Source organism: Haemaphysalis longicornis, unplaced genomic scaffold (genome assembly GCF_048455015.1).
Source record: "Haemaphysalis longicornis isolate Haplotype H1 unplaced genomic scaffold, Haemaphysalis longicornis Haplotype H1 scaffold_8, whole genome shotgun sequence".
Taxonomy (NCBI): Eukaryota; Metazoa; Arthropoda; class Arachnida; order Ixodida; family Ixodidae; genus Haemaphysalis; species Haemaphysalis longicornis.
The window spans coordinates 71,185,879-71,209,270 of record NW_027526445.1 but is presented as its reverse complement, the minus strand read 5'-3'; the positions used below and the strand labels follow the sequence as shown (position 1 = coordinate 71,209,270).

Sequence of the window (23,392 nt, the reverse complement as noted above, 5' to 3'; positions counted from 1 at the left end):
GGCTCCAACATGAACGCCGTGAAGAATTCGCTTTCTTGACGTCGTTTTTCCCACACGGGTCTCACCCAGTGTGTGCGGGAGCCTTCTTGCTCCTGCTTCAGCGTGTACACAAGCTTTGCCACGCGAAGCTTTCTTTTCTGCTGCACCGCTGCGGAAAATCCGCTGCTCCGCTGCGTGGATTTGCGAAGTCTTCCCCCCGTTAAATCGTCACCCCCGGAATCTTTTCAGGCCTGCGCGTCACGTGACGTGACGTCGACGACGTCACATCGCGCCGGCCGCCCTTCGCTGGGTGGCTGCGCCAGCCGCGAGCGCTTGCCGCGCGCGCCCTTCACGCCTACCAACTCAGGCGAGGTTCCTCGACATTATGTCCGCACGATTTATCAAGTATCGATTGATTGTAGGGTTTAACGCGCCGACGCAACGCAGCCGATGAGGCGCGCCGTAGGGGAGGGCTCAGGATTAATTTTGACTACCTGGGGATCTTTATCGTGCGCCGAAACCTCGTACACACGGGCGTTTTTGCTTTTCGCCTCCATCAGAAAAGCGGCCGCCGCAGCCGGGTATCGAAACCGCGACCTCGTGCTCAGCAGCGCAACGCCTTAGCCACTGAGCCACAGCGGCGGGGATTTATCAAGGTATCAAGAAATAATGAATATCGTGAATGGAATAATGCATATTTATTTATCGCAGCCAGACGCCGTCTGTATAAATATCACAGTGCGCATTGTTCTCGGTCCAGATAGACGACAGCCAACACAAGATGTTGCACTTAATGCTGAAAATATGCCAAAAGTACAGAACACAATATCTTGCGACATAAAGCTCAGAAAACAAAACAAAACACATTGTAACGCTAAAAACATTCCCGGGCTTTGGAACATAAAAAGCACACTTTCATTTCAATTGTAGGTTAGAGGAAAACATACCATTCGTTTATCATAGTAGCAGTAGCAACAGAAGATATCACACTGCAGGTTCAAACACTTGCCAAAAAATACAATACATAAGAATACTGGTGACTAAATTGTGGACCACGACATGATAAATGACAGAAAGAAAATAATTGTTGCACTGCTACAGGTAGATATGTCCTAGGGAAAAAAATCACAAACAAAAATCCAAGAAAACATAAATCACAGTGCACAACAAGACGTCTGTACAAGGAGTGCACAAGGAAAGTGTACACAGTTCAGGTACCAAAACCGGCCGTCCAACTGCTACAGTAGGCACCGAGGAAGTTGGAGTAAAAAAAAAAAAGTACAGCACTTTTAAAAGCCAACAACTTGTAAAAAGAGATTAAAAAAACTACGTACTGCTATTCAAACATACAAAACCGGAAACAAGGCTCATTTTACATTAGGCAGAAGTATGCCAAGGAAATCAAGTCGTGACTGTGCAATCAAATACCCTCAGCGCAATTTCAGAAGAATAAATGTGGAGAGAAAGACGCTTGGAAAATTACTTTCCAAGAAAAATTCGGGCTTTCCTATTTTTAGCCTTCTGATCTTTTTCAATGCGTAAAAGATCGTTCCTTTGCTTGCACAAGTTGTTGAGCATTATATTTGCTGCACAGTTTGCAACCAATGTGATGAGGAGCTCGTAGGTGTGCCCGTTTTCACACGTATCTATGTCCTCAAGCCTTGGCAGAGAGTCCAGTGTAAGTTGCCGAACGACATTCCTTTGGTTCGGCCCATGGAGAAACTGGGTGGAGGTACTTTTCGTCATGAGCTTTCTAACTACAACCTCCGTGTACATAACTACTGCAATTACAAGAGCAGAGGGAAATTTGAGGCCACCACGATCCAGTTGTGCGATTAAAGAATGGGTGTCCTCTCCTGTTTCGGCCGTATTTGCGGTAACGACCAACTGCCGCTGGCAGCTTTCACACTTGAGAACTTTCATAGCAGCATGTGCACAATACCCACCAACATAGCCAATTACCGGCATTTGTGCTCTGAGCTCATCAAGGTCAGCATCGCTAACATGAACACTAAAAGAGGTGCCCGCATCCCTGACACTGTCCATCTCTTCGATGCCTCTGAGATCATCATTGCTCATCCTTGGAAGGGCATTTTGAAGGCGAATCCTTCCCTCGGTTTCGCAAAGCTGTCGAACAGATATGTGATACTGCCCACCAGCCATCTGCCTGTACTGTCCAAAACGACTCTCGAGGGGATCCGTCTGGACTTTCCCTAGCAGGATGTACTTAAAGTGAAGCTCACTAACGCAGTACTTTACCAATGCCAAAAGGGATTGAGCAGAGAGCCTCAGGGCACTCAATGTCTCCTGGGTAAGTACTCCGGTGTCGTGCCTGTAAAATTCCCACACATCGAGCCATGTGATAAAAGCACTTAGAAAGCTTGCCTTTGGGTCATCTGTGTGGTTTGACATGGGCTCTTCGTAAACATTACGGTGATGGAAGCCCTTACTAGGTGTCTTTACATTGACAATGCTCCACCAACGAAGAATTATTTTGATGAACTCAGCGGTTGCTGTCGCATGTTGAAAATCGGCATCACCCTTGCGAGCGGCCAGGGCTTCGGCTACGTGCGGATTAAAAACCTGCAGTACGAGTTTGACGTCCTGTCGTTCAAAGCTGCTTGGATTTAGAGCTTTTGATGTCAAGCCATACCCAGACTTTAGAAGCAGGGGTGACTCCTCTTTATGCAAATCTCTCAAATGCTTAAATGAGGCAGTCATCTTGCATTCGGGATGAACGTCATTGTTCGAAAGCTCGAAGCGTGGGTAGAAAAAGCAAGTTCCAGCATTTTTTTGGTTCAGCCAGTTATTTCTTATGCATTTAAATAGATGTACAGCATCCACCACGTAAAATAACGGCCGATCTGGGTCTGCCGGGTGCGGGTAAACAGGGCTAAGCTTCGGTTCTGGCAGAAACATCTTCATTGCCTTCCTGTTCAGCGAGTTATTGTCACAGACAACGGCTATGACCCTGTATCCAATTTCTTCTAAGCCCAAGATCACCTTCTTCAGCATGGCATGAAGATCTTCACCCTGTAAGGTTTTTACCGGAAGAATGTGCGCCACCTCTTTGAATGCGCTCAGCAAACTTTGTATCATAAATACGTGCACCGATGTGGCCGCTTCGTTGGAGTTAACTGCTGCACCACATATGTTCCCACCTTTGTAATCTAAGCAAGGCTTGATATGAATCTCGTCAAGCATCAGCGTCACAGTGTGTTCATGTGGCTGCAGATGTTTGAATCTCTGAGACACATACTGAAGGAAAGTGGCGTCAGAAGAATCAACTTGTGGGCACATTTGAATAGACGAGCACACATTTCTAATAGTGCTTGGATGGGGCAAAGTTAGTGTACCTGTGCTTCTCAGGAACTTGTAGGCATGCGGTGATATTGTACGCAAGATGCATGCAAACACCATCACCTGTGCGCTATACTGAATGCGCTCTGCAGAAAGCAGTAGTAGCTGCTCCTTCATAAAGTTCACCGTCTCTTTCTTGCCTTCATCAATGCTGCCTTCCAATTTGTCCAGAAGGGAATGTATTGCTTGCGCCAGGTGGCGAGAAGTGCAGCGCTCCTCAGACAGCATGCACAGGTTGTTCAACATTTCCAACAAGGAACTTACTTTTTGAACTGAGTCCGGAACAACAGCACTACCAAGGTTCTTGATTGGTGAGCCTTGATAGCAGGCAAAGACTTTAAGGTTTGCAAACACTGTCACTGACGCATTCAACATAGGTTCACGATAGTCGATAATGTTCAAAAACATCGAGCACTCTTCTTTATGAATCACAGTCCACTTCGGAGACACTGAAAACCCTTGCAGGCGAGCCCTTAGTTCTTCGAGGGACGAAAACCGGTCTCGTTCTTGCTCCGCTTCATATGACGCCAGCGACTCTTCCACGGCACGGGCGAGTTGGGAGGCTTCTTGTCGGCTCCTCTTAGCGTCAGGGGTTTCTCTCGTGCTCTGGTCTCGTACTGATAGGTAGGATGGACAGCCGGGAAACAACGTTGGGACAGATCCAGGACGCAACCGTGGTACTGGGAGTGCAACTTCAATAACTCTCCCTGTCCTTGGATCCGTGTACGATGTCGTCTTCTCGATGCATGAAGCGTCGAAATGATCCGCGCACACCTGCACAAACGTTTCATGAACGTCTGAGACACCACTTCTCAAAAGAAAAAAAAAATGCGCTCCCGTTTGCATGACCGTTTTTACAGTCCGTGTAGCTAAAACAAAGTTTACCTACGTTTCGGAAGCATCTAAATAAAAGCGCTGAGCTAAGCGGTACAAACAACATGAAAGGAAACACGGGAGCGTGGCGTCACCGCGCTCTACGAAGCGCTGCCACAGAGAGCTTGCAAGAATGAACGACACCGCGGCACTGTTTGTGAACAAAGCGAAGCTGACCATCGTTGCTGCGAACGTGGCTTTCAGGGCGATTTTCATCGACTGCTGGCGTCAGCGCTTCGCGAGGCCCGGCGGCCACACGCTCAAGTATTTCCCATCAATGGTGATTTCTACCCGAACAAGCAACGACAAGCTGAGAACAGGAGCATCACAAATCCTTACCTTAGTGCACGAAGTCGGCACGAAGTCCTTCCTAGGAATGGCGCGCAGCCATTGTTTGAGAGCCTCGGCGTCTTTCGGGAAGGAAAACACTTGTATCTTCTTTCCTGTTTTGTAGTTGCCGGTGCATCCCGGTACACAACACTTATTCGGCATTGTCGCATCACTCCAGCATCACGCACGGAAACGAAATTGCCGCGAAACACAAACGGAAAGCAACAAACGTGAAACACCGTCAACACCACGCCACCGAACTGACCCGCGCCGCCCGCGCTGCGCTCGCTGCCGCTGCGGCTTCCCCGAGAGTCGGCCGGGCGGAACTGACGTCAGATTGCTGGGCGCAGGCCTGAAAAGACTTCCGGGGGTGACGGTTAAATTCTCTTCCAAAACCGAAGGTTGCGTGCTTACGTAGGGGCTCTCCTATTGGCTAGTCGCTGAGGCCACTTCCGGGAGGCGAGCGACTGTTTCTGGCGACCAGAACCGAGCGATTCGATGAGCGACTTGGTCCGCGGCGAAAAGTAGTTCGTCGCTAGTCGCGTCGCGCCCCAAGTCGCTCGCAAAATCGCTCCATGTGATTTAATTTGAGCGTGTCACTAACAGCACCGCTCAAATTGAGAGGAGTACAACATGAATACATTACCTTCTTTGGTGACGCGACACAGATGTCTCAAAGACGAAGAACTTTATTTCCACAAGGAATCCCCAATCCGTGGCTCCCAGCTCGGATAGACGACAGCATCATCTCTGCACATTCAACCTCCTCCGCCATAACGTGAGGGTATGTGGGGAGAAGATTGGGGTTCTCAGTGCATGCTCAGAGAGGGTGTCAATTCTAGGTTTGGCAGAGATGAAGACATGGGCGTGGGCAGGATTTTGTCTCGAGGGTGGTAAACCCGTTCCATCGCGGGGCGAGAGGGGATGTGGCACTGGAACGCAAGTCTGTCTTCAGCCAGTGCCAGAACTGGGCCACACTGAGCAAAGCGCACTGGAGTGGACGTGTGAGAACCGACCGAAGCTGGCTAGAATTTGATCGGCGTACTCGCATGCAGACGCGCACTGGCTAACTATAGATGGCCGCGCTGTTTCCCACTCTCCCTCGTGATGGCGGGGTTTATAAATCAGCCCGAGCCCCAACGCTGGGTTCTTTTTGTTGTGATATGTACGTATTTATTAAACTTAATTTGTCTTGACCTTGGTCATCACCGCGGACCTTGCAATGGTCATCACCGTTGGAGGACGGGTACCCAGACAACACAAACACATCCTGAGCACATCCCGAGGACGTTCTATTGAGGACATTGTGATGTCCTCAGTATGTCCTCTTCTGATACTCAATTGGTACTGAAAAGGTCCTATTGTCCGGCCTCAGCACATCCTCAGAACATCCTCAAGATGCAGCCAAGGATAATTACAGTACATTCGCAGGACTACTGTACTACGTCGGGACATTTTGAGGACTACTTTCTAGCCATGCTTTTTTTGATAGGTGTTATGCAAGGGTGTTCGAGAAAGGAGGGGCCTGGGCTTGATACTGCCATCCCCGAGGTATTTGTGCAATTGACTCTTTGCCAAGGTATGTATGTCACTTTGTGTACCCCTGGAATCTCCACTGGGTACAGCCTTTAGTGTAGCATTAATCTAAAACCAGTACTGCCCAAGCCTCCTCGTTATGACATAAGTATGCAAAATATGGTGGAGATGGTGATTTATTGCACAAGTAAATGCATCGTAGTGCAATGTGAGGCGACACACGCTGTGAATCGTCACCGGAGTCCACTGGAGAGCCTAGTAGTCACTGGAGTCCGACTGCCCCAACGACCCTAGAAAAATGATACAAGCAGAACAAATTAGCAAAGCATATACACAAGAATTTTCTCTGAACTGGGTCCCGCCATTTTGTAACTAATGATGAGCCAGCTTCTGGGCATTTCTTGGGGACTACGGGGCGAGCAGACGATAGCGCAATCACACCCTGTTGCGCTGTGGCGTCCTTGGTTATCAGACTTCCCAGCGGCATTGAAACTCGGTGTCACTTATTCGGTATGTCAACAGCGTGAACTTTAACAGTGCTTAAAGGGAATGTTTAAAGCGACGGGGAGCAGTCAGCTTTGCCCATTAATTCCGTTCTCAACCCGCTAAGGCGGCAAGCGTGCACCCTACGTGTGCTGTTGTGATGGGGGTTGCCTGTGAGGATATGTTTTGCTGTGCCAGCAGGACGAACGCCCAACGTTTTGTCATCAATTGACGTTAAATTTCTTCATTGTGGGCAGGTTTCCGTCATTGACTTAACTTGGCAATGCACAGCAGCCACCCGTCCGGGCGTCATTACGCCTTTGTTCGCTGAACCAACTATCGGCATAAGCGCAAAGTGCTCATACAAGAAACGTGTTAAGTGCACCACAACAAAAGAAGTGTCTGCATGTGTGGAGTCTATTCACTTCACAAATTTCCTGCATCCCTCGAGAGCCGCGGTGAATGCGTCGTCGTGCTGAATCAGAAAGTGTTCGAACCTAGCAAATTTGTAAGAGAAGGTACAGTCGTACGCTGCTTTGTAAGCACTGTTTATTCACTGTCATTCTAAATCCTTATCGCATGTGTCTGTGCTCTGGAGGTATTCTCTGTTCATTTCATTGACGGGAAAGTGGTAAAAATCAATCCTACACCTTTGCTGCAGCTAGGGTACGCGAAAACGGCGAGCTGAAAGCGAAATAGGAGTGTCGCGGGGACGGAGCATGCCGGTCGTTTCGGTAAATCGCTAAAACGCAAAACCTCTTTAAGCCTGCAATAAGTGTTTAGCATGAGGGTGAATAAACAGTGCTCCCAAATTAGAGTACGGCGGTATTTACTCTCACAAATTTGCTACTTTTGAAGTCTTTCCGCTTCAGCACAACGACCCATTCGCGGCGGGACTCGAGGGGTGCAGGAAATTTGTGCAGCAAATAGACTCCCCACACGCCGACATTTTTTTTGGTGTGGTGCACTTTACACGTTTCTTGTATGAGCACTTTGTGCTTACGCGGATTGTTGGTGCAGCCAACAATGGCATAATGACGCTCAGACGGATAGCTTCTGTACATTGCCAAGTAAAGGCAATGACTGCAACCTGCCCTGAATGAAGAAAAAATAAATATCAATTGGTGATAAAAGGTCGGGTGTACAACCTGCTGGCGCGGCGAAATGTAGCCTCACAGGCAACCCCCATCAGGACAAAGCGCGCGCAGGGGGGCACGCCACCTTAGTGGGTTGAGAACGTAATTAATGGGAAAAGCTGATAGCTGTCAGCGCTTCAAAGGCACTTCCTTTCAACGCTTCCTTTAGGCACTGTTAAACTTCACGCTGCTAACATACCGAATAAGTGACACTTACCGATTTTCCATGCTGCTGGGACGTCTGATAACCACGCACGGTACGGCCCAACAGTGTGTGTGACTGCGGCGTCATCTGTTGGCCCCGCAGTCCCAAAGAAATGCCCGCCAGCTGGTGCATCGGTCGCCAGAAAATGGCCAACCCAGCAAAATGCTTGTCTATAAAAAATAAGTGCATTGCAACTTCGCTGCATTATTACAGACTTTGACAACCTGACTAAAATGCTAAAAAATTTGCTCACCCAGCTGCACGGCTATATTTTCAAAGTTCTAAAGGGGAAGTATTGCCGGTCATGGTGCAGTGCCTTCCAAGGTGTGCTGAATGAGTAGTAGCCATTATTGAATTACCTTTACCCAATTAGCTTACAATGCAGAATGCATAGACCACCCTCCAAATGTTTCTCTAAAATTTTAAGCTATTTTCTTCCCAAGGTGTTTGCAGTCCCCTTTCCCTCACACTATCCTCCATGCCAATTAGATCTATCAACATACACGCAATTCACAGGTGGGCTAAATTTAAATTTAAGTGGATCGCTATTCCTGAACCTGTTAAGCAAAAAGTCGATAGCGACCGTGAAGTGTATTACAATAACATTTTAGAAGCTTCAGGTAGCATGAAAACACATTGAAAACCTGTAGCATGAAAACCCATCACTGAGCAGGCAGCAGCTGTTCCTTGCAACAACTCCAAGAACCACATTTCCGGGACACATCACTTTCTTAAACTGTGGGTCCTGACAGGGAGCAACAAGTGGTCCAGCATCATGTGCAATGGACAAACAAGGGCACCTTGTAGGCTTTTGAGGTTTTTCAGATTTATATCCTTTTCCGCCAACCAGTTTTCAGGTAATGCTGTGGAAAGGACTACAGGCCCTCCGTACAGCAAAAAAAGCGTAGTTCAGCAGCTTTCGAGTCATCCAGTTCTGGAAGACTTCGTGGCCTCCTATTGAAGTCACACGGAACAAATTCAGCTAATTCAAAGTTTCCTCCTGAAACCTCATTTGTTACAAGTGTCCACAGGTTTTGTCGTGGCTCCCGAAACCACAGAGCAAGTAGTTTGCGCATAACACCAAGACAAACATGTTGCATGTAATCAAGGGGAACGTTCTCAATAAGGTCTATAGGTATACCCGCGTGCTGTTCTTCCTGTGCCTTGTCACGAAAGCTCTGATCTGTACGTAACTCCTGTCTGATATCTGGGTAACACACCGTGTTCTCATGTTTGCCTTTCACAATGCACTTTGAGCAGCAGAAGAAGTCTGGATGGCCTTTTGTGCACAAAACAAACGCTTTAGCAGGAGCATCACATACTAATGCATGCAGCATCATAAAAAGGGGTTTGTGATCTAACAGTTATGCCATCACCAAACAACACTTTCATTTCATCAACAAAACCTGATAGCGAATCATTCGCGTCACTGGGCTTGCTACGGCCGAAGAAGCACTCACAATAAATAGCTCCTTCTCAACATTGTTCACATGGCCAAGAGTGACCCAAAAGGTAGTTCTCGTGCTTTTACATATATACAGGCCGTCTATATTGAAGGAAAGGCTGAGTTCTGCACAGAGCTCTGGACAATCCTGAAGTATTTTGCACAGTCCTGCTTTTACACTGAAGTGCTGGTACAGTTGAAAGCTTTATTACAGCAAACACGGGTGCGAGTGCCGCTCAATACATGCAGAGCGCTCTGGTGAGAGGATGGCGTGCTCTCGCAGTTTGCGCGGTTGGCGGATGCACTCCCTGAAACGCCTTATCGCATGCCTGCCTGCTGCATCAGTTAGTCACGGAGGATAACATTTTTTTATCACCCAATTAGGAAGCAAAAAGAAAACGTTTTAATCCGGTTGCGCCGTTTCGCGCTTGATAAAAAGCCCTTCATTGGCACATGTATTCTCTGGAATCATGCCCAGGTATCCCACGTAGCTACTGCAGCAGCGCAATCAACCGTTGCCAGGGGGTGGATCCACCAAATGTACGAGCTGCGACAGTTCGCCATCCCATCACTAGACCTCTCTGCATGTACTGAGCGACACACGCTCCCGTGTTTACTGTACAAGGTGTTGCGACGATAATTGGAACACTTTAAAAAATTTTCCTGAGCGAACCACCGCTCTGTTCGCACTGAAACTTGCCACGAAGGTCGTATTTTGTGGTCTATTTTGTTTTATACCGGGAACAACGACGGTACTTACCTTTGTATTCTGAAAATAAATAAAAACGATTTTAGCTTACGGCAAACTGGCGGCTGATTTGGACGTGCGAGCCAGCGCAAGTTGATGTTGGAACGACGGACCCACCAGGGGTATGCAGAGCGAAACGCACGTTTGGGATTCACGGTAGGAAGGAGCCAAATGGAGCAGCAGATGATCAGAAAATGCACCTAGGAAGGAGCTAGCAGACGATCAGAAAACCCTGTTTTCTGGCTCGCACGTCCAAATCAGCGCCATTTTTGCACAGGTGAAAATCGTTTTTATTTATTTTCAGGATAAACAGGTGAGTACAGTCGTTGTTCACGGTGTCAAACAAAATAGACCATAAAATGCGACCTTCGTGTGAAGTTCGAGAGCGAACCGAGTGGCGGTTCGCTCAAGAAAAATTTTTGAAGTGTTCCAATTATCGTTGCAACACCCTTTCGAGTGTACTTTCCCCCTGAATGTTGCGAAGTACCACTGGACCTTGGTGTGTGCAGCAGGGCTCTTCCAGACGATGGCAGTGAAGAAAAATACGTGTGGCTGCGCAACACACCAAGCAGTGATGTAACTGCGGCAAGGGTCGATTTAGAGTTTACCGCCCTCTCCTGCAGTTTGTGCCGAAACGCCAACGTGGTGTCTCCATCGTCTTCGTTAACACAACTGTGGTCTGACAACTCGTGATCTCCGCTCAGGGGCCGCGCAACGCGACTCTCGATGTGTCGGCGGTTTATTACAGACACAGCAGTATGTCACGAACTTTGCTGCTGGTGGTTGCTCGGACTGTGATTACGCCTACAACTCGAGCGTGTGCTAGCATCTAATTCAGTTGCTTCTAAACAAAGCCCACGTTGTTGCGATGTCGATGGCTTGGGCACAAAGTCGATTTGCGCGCTGCCAACTAACGCGCAAAATGCATCGACGTGGCGCTTCCGTTCCCGCCTGAGCTGTCGCTCGCTGCTTTCTAACATTTGGAATCCAGTAAAATTATACAGAGAGCTCAGGTTTGTTATTTGCACCCAAGACAGGTACTCGCCTCAGTGTGTGGCGGCCATCTTTCTCAAGGCCGAACTGGCTCGTCTTCAAACTTTCAACTTGGCTTGACTAGAAGAAGTACTTGCGCATGGTGTCCAGCAACAAAATAGAAATGCTGAAAAATTGTTTCACACAGAACGCAAGCACGTACTAAACATTTTCTCTTTTGCATCATTTTTCATTTTAAAATTTGCAGAAGATGTTTGTATTCTTCTGAATGTTGAAAAGGTACCCAGCCAGTAAATTAGAAGCGCTATTTTTTTACCTGTATTACAAACAAACAATGTGGACGAGAACGCTAATCACTATCTGTGGAAATACCTGCGCGTGAAAACTATATTAGCGAGCGTTCCCATTGTCTTCTAGTGACCAAAATTAGCACATCCTGAGAAAGTCCTCAAATAAACGTTTATAGGACACCAAGCGCACTGACGTACTAAAGATGTCCGGAGGACATAGCAAAATCAGTGAGGACGTTTGGACCTTTTGAGGACGTCCTGAGGACATTGTGTGTTGTCTGGGTAGAGGGGGTGAGTGTTTCGAGTAAATGCGGTGCTGTATGCCATAGAGACAATACTGACTGTATGCCGGCTTCTCAAATGTAGCAGAGAAGAGAGTTGAGGGCTACCTTCCTGTGCTCCGTAGACCCTTCGGGATGGGTCCACTCCTGCAGTGTTTGTTTGTGGCCTGACTTGTGGCAATGGAGAATGGGTCTGGATCGTCTGGTCCTGAGGGGCACTGCAGCTCTTTGTATAACAAGTGAGGCGTTTTAAGTGTAGAGCACTTTAGGAGCATCGCCTTGTCGTCGTAGCTCGCTCGCTGGACTCAAGTAGAGCAACAGGGCGTTCCGTTGTAGCGCTGTCGTCGCGGCGTACCCCAGAGGCTTCGAAAACCAAGCGGTTTATAAGCGTTCGAAACTCGTGAACCACTGGCGCTTGTCCTACATCTCGCCGTTGTTTAGCACTTTTCCGCCAAAACGAATTCACACCATTCTTTAAAGCCAATTTAATTAACGTTTTCATAAAAATACAGCATATCAATTCAATATGAGCCAAATCCATGCACCCCAATGTTATTCGCCGCATAATTTTTAATTACTTGTGGCCATACACTTCCCCTAACTGATATGTAAAATATATCATATAATAGCTTTGACAGCGTTGCATTTCTGGATGCAAACTTCCGCTTGTGTTTCAAATTCGCTTTAGGAAAGCACCTGCTGGACACTCTGCTGATTTTCATCAGAGAAGCCGGCATTGAGGACTGCTTTTAGGTACCTTTCTTTCCCTGTACTCCCCACTCCTTACTTCCTATCCCTTTTCCGACTCTTGACCGAGGCCTCCGGTCATGTCAAGGGGACTTCTCTTGCTCTCTAATTTTTTATCTTTCAATAAACGTGTGTTCATTCATTCAAGTTCGCTTTAGGTGGATCTGGTTCATTTCGAAAAAAAAAAAAAAACCCTCCAGTGGTTGTGTCAGCGACTTGTTGGCTGCCAGGTGATTCACGTAGCTTGCACATACCGTCGCGGAGTGCAGTTGAAAGCAGGCCCATGATATGCAGCGTTACGACAGTGTTCGTCCGAATACGTCGGAGCGTGGCCGTTGCATGCCCACTAATTAATATAACTGGATGGTCGAAGTCTATTTTCGTTGGCAAACTTGTCGCATTAAACATGTTTTTTCAGAGTCCAGTGTCCTCTCTGCGTCGTCCTGGAGCCCAGCTCATGCAAATGTACGTGGGCAAGTTAGGCGCGGGGTTCGGAGACATACCTTTTTGCCCCCCTAAACCGACGCCCATGAATGAAAATGGTTTCGCGTGCAAAGCTGATACCCCTCATTATCGGCTTGAAATTTGGCGCCTGCATTTCCGCTGCGGGAAGAGGCAGGATTCCTTCAAATTTTACAAATAAGGTTGGAAAAAAAAAGACGAACTGTTTTTGTGCATTAATTACTGAGCACATCATAGAACCACAAAATGCTCGAATTTTTGCACTCGCCTATTAGTAATGCCAGAGTCCTCCAGTGCTTTTGTAATGCCAAAAAACACAATGTTAATTTTCTTCCTAATCCATCTCGAAAATGCAGGAACATACTTCCTTGGCTAGTTCTGCAAAGCTTGCACTTGAGAAAGCATACCCAGGAGCCTTGCGATCCAGGCACCGCGAACCCACGAGTGTTTTGCGAAAAGGTTGTGTGCTCAGTGTGGTGGAAGACACATCGCACAAATTTCCCCGTATTATGTTTGCTGTTACTGCGTATTCTGGTACTGCTTTCTCCCCCCATGTGCCAATTAAACAGTATAAACGAATTGAAAAACATGCTTCCGACGTGTTTTCGGTTGCAATAAGTGCAGTGAAATTGCCGGTCAGGATCGTTGCATGTTACTGCATTATTACACTTTTTGGCATCTAACAAGTCGACAACTTTTCGCTGCTGTATCAATCCTTATGAATGCGGCCGTCTACTTTCGGTGCTACCAAAGTGACTAGTCCACCATGTTTCTACCCCAGCATCCCACTCCCAAGCAACCACCGGACGTCCGTCGGCCGTCCGCCGTACGTCCATTCCGGCTGTAGCGGACGTCCGTATGACGTCCGTTTCAGGGCCGATGGACGTACCATGTACGTCCGTTGGACGTCCGGTTTTAACTTAACACTTCCGTACGTCCAGTCGGACGCCCGAAATCGGCTGTATTTTGGATTTTCAGTAAACATAACGACAAGCTAATGTTCTTACAACGAGCAGTACAGTACACCGCGCAAGGCTAGCGCACTACCGGGCAGACGGCATACATGAACACAGTGAACTTGCTTCACGTTTCGTTAGCGGTTCTCAATTCTTATATACCCTTCCCCAAAGAGATCGTTGTTGGAGTTGGTGAAGTGCTTCAAAAGAATTAAAAAATTAAGCTTAATATTAGAAGGTTAAGTCTCCTGCCACGCGCGTGGCACGAGCTGCGCCCCCCTGGCAACAGCTGCTGCCACGCAGAAGTGACGTCAAGCTAAAGTAATCACGTGACTTCCTGTGACGTCACAAAACAAACGTCATATTTACGTCATTTGATCATGCCACTTTTTTGTGTTAACGACGACGGCAGCCGGGTGTTCGCGTCTTGTGTCCCGATGTTCTCCGCCCGTGGTTCGAATGGCAGGCCTGACGCATCGTTACGTCCTTATCTCCCTGTACAGCGGCTGCCTCGCGGCGCTTTTTTCTTGTTGGAAGGTGTGCTTGTAATTATTTAGATTGGGTATTTTTTGTGAACTTGCTGTTGCACGTCTTGGTAAGCCTAACGCATTGTTTTCTGCACGCTCCTTCGCCCCGCTCTTTACATGCTCCTAGAACTGTAGTGTTGCCGATTAATATTTTGTAAGCTTCACGTGGTCTTGCAGTTCGCGTGCTATCGGCTTTGCGAGCCTGCATTCGTTGTCTACGTGTGCCTCGCTTCTTCCATGCCAAGCCTTGTGTTCTGATTCTGGAGTGGTGGCTCAATTATAAAACGTAGGGATCAGTATTTTCCATAGCGTCGCGCCGTGGCGAGCGACGTAGTGTCAGCGTGTGCACGAATCGAGTGTCGTCAGGTAGCGCACGGCATCATCGAACGCAATCCGATCTCGCATGTAGCTTCTGCAGTTTTTCCCCCGGGGCAGTAGTATTGTCGCCGAGAAATGTATCCTGACTATTCCGCAGAAACGATCTGTGCACGTGGCGCTGCAGAATCCGTGCAGGGAGCGCAGTTTCACTTCGTGGGTGGAACCCAACTGCCCGTCCAAAGATATATCTATTCAAGATAAACCATTCGCTGACTGGCTGGCTTCTTGTGGAAGGAGGCTCAAGCTCCAACTGTGCAAGCATGGGAGAAGTGCAGCCGATAAGATCGCCGTGTGAGCCAAGTTTGGAACTTCTGCTAATAGTCATTTAAAAGTCTGGTGTGCATAAGGTTAACAAGTGACAATTCAGTTATTGTTCATCTATGCTCAGATTTGTTGCTTAGAGTACCATTGTGCTTTCAACTTAGGGAGTCTTAATGAAATGATAGGCAAGGCTTAAAATTACTGCTTGGCTTTTATTTCCCTTTCCTTCGCTCCAGTGCCTTTCGCCTCCTCTAACCTGGTTAGGCAACAGAACTTCCTCCTGCATCTGCTTTGAGTATGTATTTTGATAAGCTCGTTCCTTCTTTACTCTTGTGTTTGGCTTGGTTGGAACGGAACATAACCAGCCACAATACTTTCATTCACTCTCAGCAGGATGGGCTAATGATGATGAGAGCTTATCTCGGAGGCTTGCAGTCTATGCACAAATTCCAAGTGGCCCATCCCAAGCACTCTGCGGAGTTCAACTTGACACTAATGCTTGTATTCGCAACTGGTGAAGCGTGCTTAAGCGTCTACTGTCCAAGCCTTTGGGGTAGTGAACAGGAAGAGTTTCCAATTGTGAGGGGACGTTTCACATTCTATTGCTTTTTAACTACGCACTGTGTAAACTGTTTTGGAAAATTGCTCAAGTGAATTTACTTAGTGGTAAGGGGCATTATAAAATGTCCCACATTTCGTTCACAATGATGCAAGTCTCGTCAGAAGCCAGCTGCTAGAAAACACATTCACGGGTTGTGTGTTGTGTGCCCATTAGCTGTTTCTTTTTCTTCCACAAAACGGGCACTTAAACAATCTTTTAAGCCAACAGGCTTAAAAAATAGTTCATCAAGTACTACTTCGGGGTAATGGTTGGTGTCGAGCATGACATTGCCCACTACCGAGAGTAGTACTTAATATCTTGTGCAAGAACTGGAGCCAAGGCCGCGTGCGTGGATGTGAATGCCTGTCGGTGGTTGTGAAAGTTGCAGTACAGCTGGAAGGTGTATGGATCATGGGTGGCTTTAACAATAAAATGACTGCTGAACGTACTTTTGCTCTGGTATCAATGAGCAGCATGTGAGCATTGATAAGTGCTTCACTGTTGACATTTTTGTTACACAAAAACAGGCCATGTTAAGGCCCCCTGGCAAATATTCATGAAAAACACTGGACCAAAAAGCTGCCAACACATGGAAACCAGGTAGATCACGGCACCTTTCCTAGTACTTCAGTACCGTTTATCAGTGCTGCGTTTTTTCCCTCGAACTAGTAAACTATCCCAGCGTTGCACCTTAAGCCAGAAATCAAACACTTGCTTGTCAATGACAAGTGATCTGCCAAACTTCCGTGTCTATGCAAAAAGTGAGTAGCTCTACTTTCTGTCCACTGTTTGTGCTGTGAAGCTCCATTTCTAAACAAAATGCCAGGGTTCTTCTGGAAGATGCACAGCATTAAAACCTCAACAAAAAAGGAATAAGCAAGCAATACTCTCTTGCACTACACTAGAGTCCTGCGGGAAAGCCAAACCAGCAAGTGATCTTTTTCTACGAAGTGCTGCAGACGAGCCAAGAAAAAGATTCCTTTTTGCGGACACCAAAGCTACGCTGGAAAGCCAAAATGTGTGGTGTCTGGTACTGCAGAATAGCTGCAAGACAAGCATGTTCACGCAAAGATTTATGAACCAGGCTGGTGGGGTAACAAAATCATTGAATGAGGTTACAACAAAATGTGCTATGAAAAACGATATAATACTGTTTGCTATAAATAGCAATTAAAGGTATAAAATGGTTTTGACACTAGTTAAGTGGCCTGTTGGAAATCATTGGCAAAACCTAAAGAACAACATTTCATACAGCTGCAAACGTGAAATAGCAAAGCGTGGTTGGGGTCTGAATTCAGCAGGCATGCTCCAGCAGCTGAGAATGTATAATTGCAGAGCAAAATAATTATAAGGGCCTAGGGTAAAGGTGAGCTTAGTTGAGTTACTACCAAGGTATTAGGTAGAGAGAATAGTTACAAAAATAAAGAAGCAACATGGGAAGCTTTATTTTCCCTGATTTAAGTTTATCAGCACTGAGCTTCATGTTCCGCATGTCCCATTGAAGAATGTCACACCTGCATGCACTCGGCACATCACATTTTACGGTATAACACAGTTTACTTCGAACATAGGTAAATAAGAGAATATTGCATAAGCAGTTCATTTATACGTGAAATAGAAACAGCAGGGTTTTTAAAACGAAGCCCGTAAGTATGCTGAATGAAAGGGACCAATGATGAGTTTATGTTGTTACTAATAACAAATTTCAACGACCTTGTCTAAAACAAACCCCTTCTATGGAGGGACTGTGTGTAATCATAAGATTTTTTTTTATAAAAGGTTGTAAATACCCTGTAAATGTATGTCAAAAGGTATTTTAACGCCCTAGTCGTGGCCTGTGAGTCATCGGCGCTTTTTTCTGGTGTTTAGATGATCAAGGGCTGTTATACGGGATCCACCTTCTCTTCTCACTTTGGTCACCATCTTTCTTAGTCACTGCATTCATGTGCTTGGTCAGGGAGCTAGTAAGCGAGGACGACAGTCGGCACCAACTATCAGCCGAGTTCCTTCAGGCTGGGACAATTGCTGGAGAGGCTAAACAATGTTTTTAAAATCCCTAACTGAGAGCTTTCACTTTTTGTTTTGTTAAAGAACATTTAGGCAACCCTTCAAGAACTGTCCGAAATAACAAAAATGACTATTGTGCCCATTAAATAGTTAATCTACGCACAGTGAACGATGGCATAAAATCTATCAATACGAACCTACTCTTTGAACCTGCTTAATATTTAGCAGAGACTCACTCCATTCATTAGCTGTTTTATGGCACTGTGGGTGGGCTACTGGTTTCCACCTATGGAGCGTGTGGACCGCGCTAGTTTCCAGTCCTGTCAAATGTTTTTGGAGACTAGCACTACCCTGCAGTGTATGAGCCATGGATTCCTTGGGTTGGCCATGTGAAATTCTAGTGAATCGTTACAAGCCACCAAAGAAAGTGAGCATTTGTTTATCGACCACTGTTTTGTGGCCACGAAAAGTTTCGTTCATTAATTAAAAAGACTAACAGATGACATCAACTTTATTGCAAACTTCAAACAAATAACTGGTATTACAGAAAATGTGTAAAGCAGCTGGAGCTCCATAGCCACTTTCCAGCTATTTCTCCATGCCATCAGAGAATCTTGTTTGTGCGACTAACAGATACCGACCTATTCCACTGCAAAGAAACATAACTGGGCGATTGTAGTGGGGCCTCTAGTTCCGTTTGATCATATCACTTGAGTGTTTACGTACAGTTCAGATACTGATGACTGTGTTTATAGTGCATGCACATAAACATCAATGTAGTTTGAAATGGGGATCTTTTCACCATTTCTTTTTGTTAAATTCACCCCATGACAGCCTTGACGTTTGCCTATCAATTACATTTGCAGCATGCTCGCTGCTTATACCTGTTTACACAAACAATCCGTAGATGCTTTCACGTTCCAGGCACATCTTAAGATTCTCTTTTACGTTGCTTATTGAGCCTGTGCAGAACCCATAGGTTTTCATATGCTGGAGTGCATGTAGGTGTATTAGACATGATGGCCGGCCAAGCGTACACCCTTCCTATTACCGTCTCTACAGCCTCTTCTCTGACCCTATCGTCTGGGTGTGTGTCCTGAATTAACTTCCTTTGCATGAGGGACTCAGTCAAGTCTGGCCAACATAGTGTACACCACGGTACAGTGAGACGTGAAAGTTATACCAGTGCAGTGGCTATGAGATGAAGCGTCTAGCTAGTCTACCTTTTGAAGGTCGCAGGTCCTAAACTGTCGTAGAATCATGTATTCTACTACGAAATCTTTGGTTTCTACTAGGAAATCTTTTTAAGCATTGAATATCACGCAATTATGATCCTTGTGGCGCATGCTCACAAGACTTTTCTGCTCATAAAACGTATCGTGGGTGTAAAACAAATTTTAAGCTACAATTTCGCCCACTAGAAAATAACAACTTCCCGATTTTCGGAAGTTTTCCTTGCTAATATTTCAAAAGAGGAGATCTACTGTAGTGGTACGTACGTGGTACATGTGTGGGGACACCAAAGGCGCAATTGTCTGTAATTGTAATGCGCACATGTGCCTAGTAAAAAACGATTGCCGCCACTACCCTTCGTCCTCGGCACTGTACATTCTGATTATCTTTTGGCGCTGCTAAGTTGTCTTCATTTCGAGAACACACACCGCGAATTCAGGTCGCCCATTTAAGCATTCTGGACTTGCCGTGGTGCAAACTGTTGATAGCAGATGCCGCCGCGCCGTGTACATTCTGATTATCTTTTGGCGCTGCTAAGTTGTCTTCATTTCGAGAACACACACCGCGAATTCAGGTCGCCCATTTAAGCATTCTGGACTTGCCGTGGTGCAAACTATTGATAGCAGATTCCGCCGCGCCGACATGCGTCGGAAGGTTCACAGAATTACGCTCGGACGGTGTCTTTTCTTTGTGGAACGTAGCTTGTTTGAACGGGGCCAGTCGGCTGTGCGATGTCGTCTCACGTACGCTGAAACTGTAGGCAGGTACCATCGGCGTACACCAAGCATAACCAAGCGGTCACAGGTCAACATTACTCGAGAGCGGCTATTTTGCTGCGGTCTGGAAAGGCTGGCTGGGTCCCCACGCAATACATAATCACAAGCAACTTTCTCACGTTTTCAGATAGTGCTTCTAACAATATGAACTCCGGTTTATCTACGTTGTCGGCCCGAGAAAATCGGAGCTTCGTCACGCTTTCGGATACGCGACTCCATGTACGCGATACCAACGTTTATATACCAACGTTTATAGATACTTTTTCAGTTTCGGAACTGCGCCTTCCAAAGCGGGCGCGGCTTTACCCTAGGCGCTGAGAGGGCGCTCCGGTCGCGAGTTGCGCTGTGCCGGCGGCTGCGGCGGCGGCTCCGGCGGCAGCGTTGACGGCGTGCGCGGCCGGTCCGCTGGGCTCAAAGTTGCGGCCGCGGTGTAGTTGCGTGTCTTCCCTACAAGTTTCTTCTTTCCGCTTGCGTTTGTCTTCGCCCTTGTGCGAGAAACGTGCCTTTTCAGTACATTCGGTTGGGATGCTATTGAACAGTGCGGCCGCGTTCGAACGCATTTCGTGACTCCGTCAACATGCCGTCTTTTCTTTCATGTGCCGGGCTTGGTGCAATGCCGACTTGCGTAGTTCGCAGTGGGCTCTGCGAGATTTTCCAGCTCACTTTAGCAGTGATGCTTGTGAGGAGGCTGTGCACACGCATCGTGCATGGAGCGCATGCTTATGCCCTTTGCAAAATGTGAGGAGGAGGACAAAATGTAGTTCGAAAGTATTAATAAAACAAAACTGACTAATGAACGAAAACAAAAATTCTTAGTGCTAACATAATATAACTAGAAAACATACAGTTTAAATCTCAATACAAAACTTCCAAATTTATTGGGTTAGCTTTACCCGCGGAACAATTTGATTTCTTTGAAACTACGAAGCATGCGCGGATGTCTTTCATAAAGGAAGCATACATGCAGTTGCTGCGCATGGTTATCAGGAAATATCATTCGTGCTGCAACGAACTTGCGCGATTGGCATGCCAAACGAAATCGTGTGCGCTCTTGACAGCTAATACTCAGCGAAAATTCATTTAATTAAAATGCTGTCGTTCTTGGTATTTTAGCCCCCGCTAAAAATCACTGGGCGTACGTACATCTCCTTGCATAATCGACCCGTTTCAAATAAATCGCGAAATAGAATAGTGCGGCAACAAAATGTTGAGCAACTTCCAAGAACAGTTATTTCTTTTCGAGTACGCTGATCACAATCCGAGATGCCGGGGTGGAACACTACGGGAGGGCCGGCATTTGCATGAAGGCGAAGGAGTACAAGAGCGAAAAAAATCACGTGACCACCAACCCTACGTAACGTGTTACGCCACGTAGTTTCTTTTTTTCCTGCGGGTTATGTTATATTTTTCTGCCATAGTTTTTTTTTTTTTTTTTCTCGCGCGCGCGCTGCGTTTGCACGGCGTTGCACGCGCTCTCCGGCAAGTCGAGGTTCTGATGTGGTGCCGATATTTCTTCTCTGTGCCTGTTCAATAGGTTAAGCGCACAGAGCTTTTCTTGTGCGCTGACATCCCAGCGCTCACATGCGGTTTACGTTATGCTTTCCTTCCGACTGGAGCAGGAAAGCGAAACCACTATAGTTAAGCGCTCCGCAAGTTTGCTGTGCGTGCGTGGGTGGGCGCACACATCTGGTAATTGTGTGGATTCTTGAAAGCAAACAGCTACAATAAACAGAAGACAACGATTTTTTTTTTGCCACTTGTGTGGTTCCTCCGAGTTCACTCTTGCAGAAGAGCATGCCTATACGCGTGCTCCAGTAGGCTCGAGCTCAAAGTTTCGGCGTAGTTGCGTGTCTCTACAAGTTTCTTCCTTTCGTTTGCGTGTGTTTTTGAACCCTGTGCGCGAACCCTTGCCCTTTCAGTGCGTTCAGTTTGTGACGCTATTGAACAGTGCCGATTTCATCGAGGATTTCGTGACTCCGTCAAGACGCTGTTTTCTTTGATGAGCCTGGCTTACCACAATGCCAACGTGCTCCGCACCTCGCTGTACGAGCAGACGCAGAAGCAACACTCAGAAGTGTCACTTTTTAGCGCCGTCATCGGATCCATAGCTTCTCAACCAATAGAAAAAGAGCGATTCCCCGCGCGGTCAAATAGATGAGCAAAACGCGCAATGTATGTGGACTTCATTTTCTCGAAGAGGATATTGCGATCATTAACGTAACGTCATCGAGTTCGGCCGGGCTCACTGGGCACTGAAGGAAGGTGCAGCTTCCGTTAACTTTCCCAACCTTCCCAGCAACTTGTTGAAGAAGCAGACTCGGCGGCGGTCTCCTAAAAAGAGAAAGGTAGCGTCTGCGCACGAGCTATGAGATTACAAAAGGAGAGCACTTTCCCAAGGAGCGACAAGAGGAGCTCTCCAAGGCGCCTGTTCCCCAGCAATGCACCGATTTTGCTCAGATAGTCAAGAATAGTGCGGCAATACGGCTCCCAGCCAACTGGAGAACGGCAGCATTCGAAGAAGAACCGGGGCAGCGTCGGCAAATTGTTTTTTACTAGGCCGGTAAGAAAGGGACGATATCACCTATGTTGTCTACGAAAAGGGAAGCTGCTCCAACAGTCGTGTGAGGAAATATCCTTCGTGATGCACTAAATTTGCGCAATTGGCATGGCAAGAGAATTTGTGTGCACGCGTGACAGCCTACGCGAACGTCCATTTAAAACGCTGTTGTTCTTGATATTTTAGCCACCGCTTCAAATCCCTGGGCGTACGTACACGACTCCTTGCATAATACCGTCCGTTTCGAATAGATCTCGAACTGCAACGGCCGCAACAAAATGATGAGCAACGTCCGAGAACAGTCATTTCTTTTGGACTACGCAGCCAGAAGCGGCGAGGACCGGAGATGCCGAGCGGAACGCTCCCCGCTAGCAGACGACGCTCGCTCTCCTAGCGCAACTCGCAACCGCAGCGCCGCGGTGGCGAGAGTCGCGGCCGGCCGCCTTCTCTCCATGGCCGCGGCGGGGAGATACGGAACTGAAAAAGTATCTATAAACGTTGCGCGATACGGCAGCTGGCAGCAGCAGCAGCATCGCCGGCTGCTCCCGCAAGAACAAAAATTGTTTGTTAAAAAAAAGTTTTAGCAGTCCAATGGTGCGTTATTTTGTACTGCAAATAAAAAAAATGTGTATTTCGGACTACACTACACAAAATAATGACAATTATTAATGTTATGACGTCATTATGACGTCACGCGTGGCAGCAGCCGTTGCCAGGGGGGCGTGGCTGGTGCCACGCGCGTGGCAGAAGACGCTGCCATATTAGAAATATTCAGATGAAACTTGCAACCTACAAGCCAGGGTGTTGATGTACAAAATCTTTTTAATTAGAAAGCACAGTAGCTTTTTTGTTTTTGCTTTTATATCCGATTTAGGCCATTATTTGATGGTTCATAGTAACTTTTTACGTCCGTTGGCGGATGTCATTCGGACTTGTACATCCGTTTCTGGATGTCCACTGTACGTCCGAAAACGTACGTCCAAAAATGGACGTACAGTGGCCGTCCAAACTGGGCCTTGGATGTCCGGCTGTATTTCGGACGTCCCACGGACGTCCGTGGTTGCTTGGGCTGGCACTGTTCGTGGCAAGAAACAAGAAGACCGAGACCCATGGGAGCGACACTTGTGATGCCTGCCACATGAAGCAATCACTGCTCAGGAAGGAATGGCTTGCAGCAGCATTCAAGTTGTGGTGTTTCACCCGCCAAAGCTACATCACCCTAGTAGCAC

At 47.1% G+C, this 23,392-nt stretch overlaps 1 protein-coding gene and 1 pseudogene across 1 annotated transcript in view; one reads left to right on the top strand and one right to left on the bottom strand.

Annotated features, from left to right (window-relative positions):
* Nucleotides 1-23,392, top strand: part of Ifc (delta4-sphingolipid-FADS-like protein ifc) — a 69,557-nt gene that overhangs the window by 32,998 nt on the left and 13,167 nt on the right. The gene's annotated exons all lie outside the window — the stretch shown is intronic.
* Nucleotides 3,045-4,803, bottom strand: LOC144149231 (uncharacterized; annotated as a pseudogene).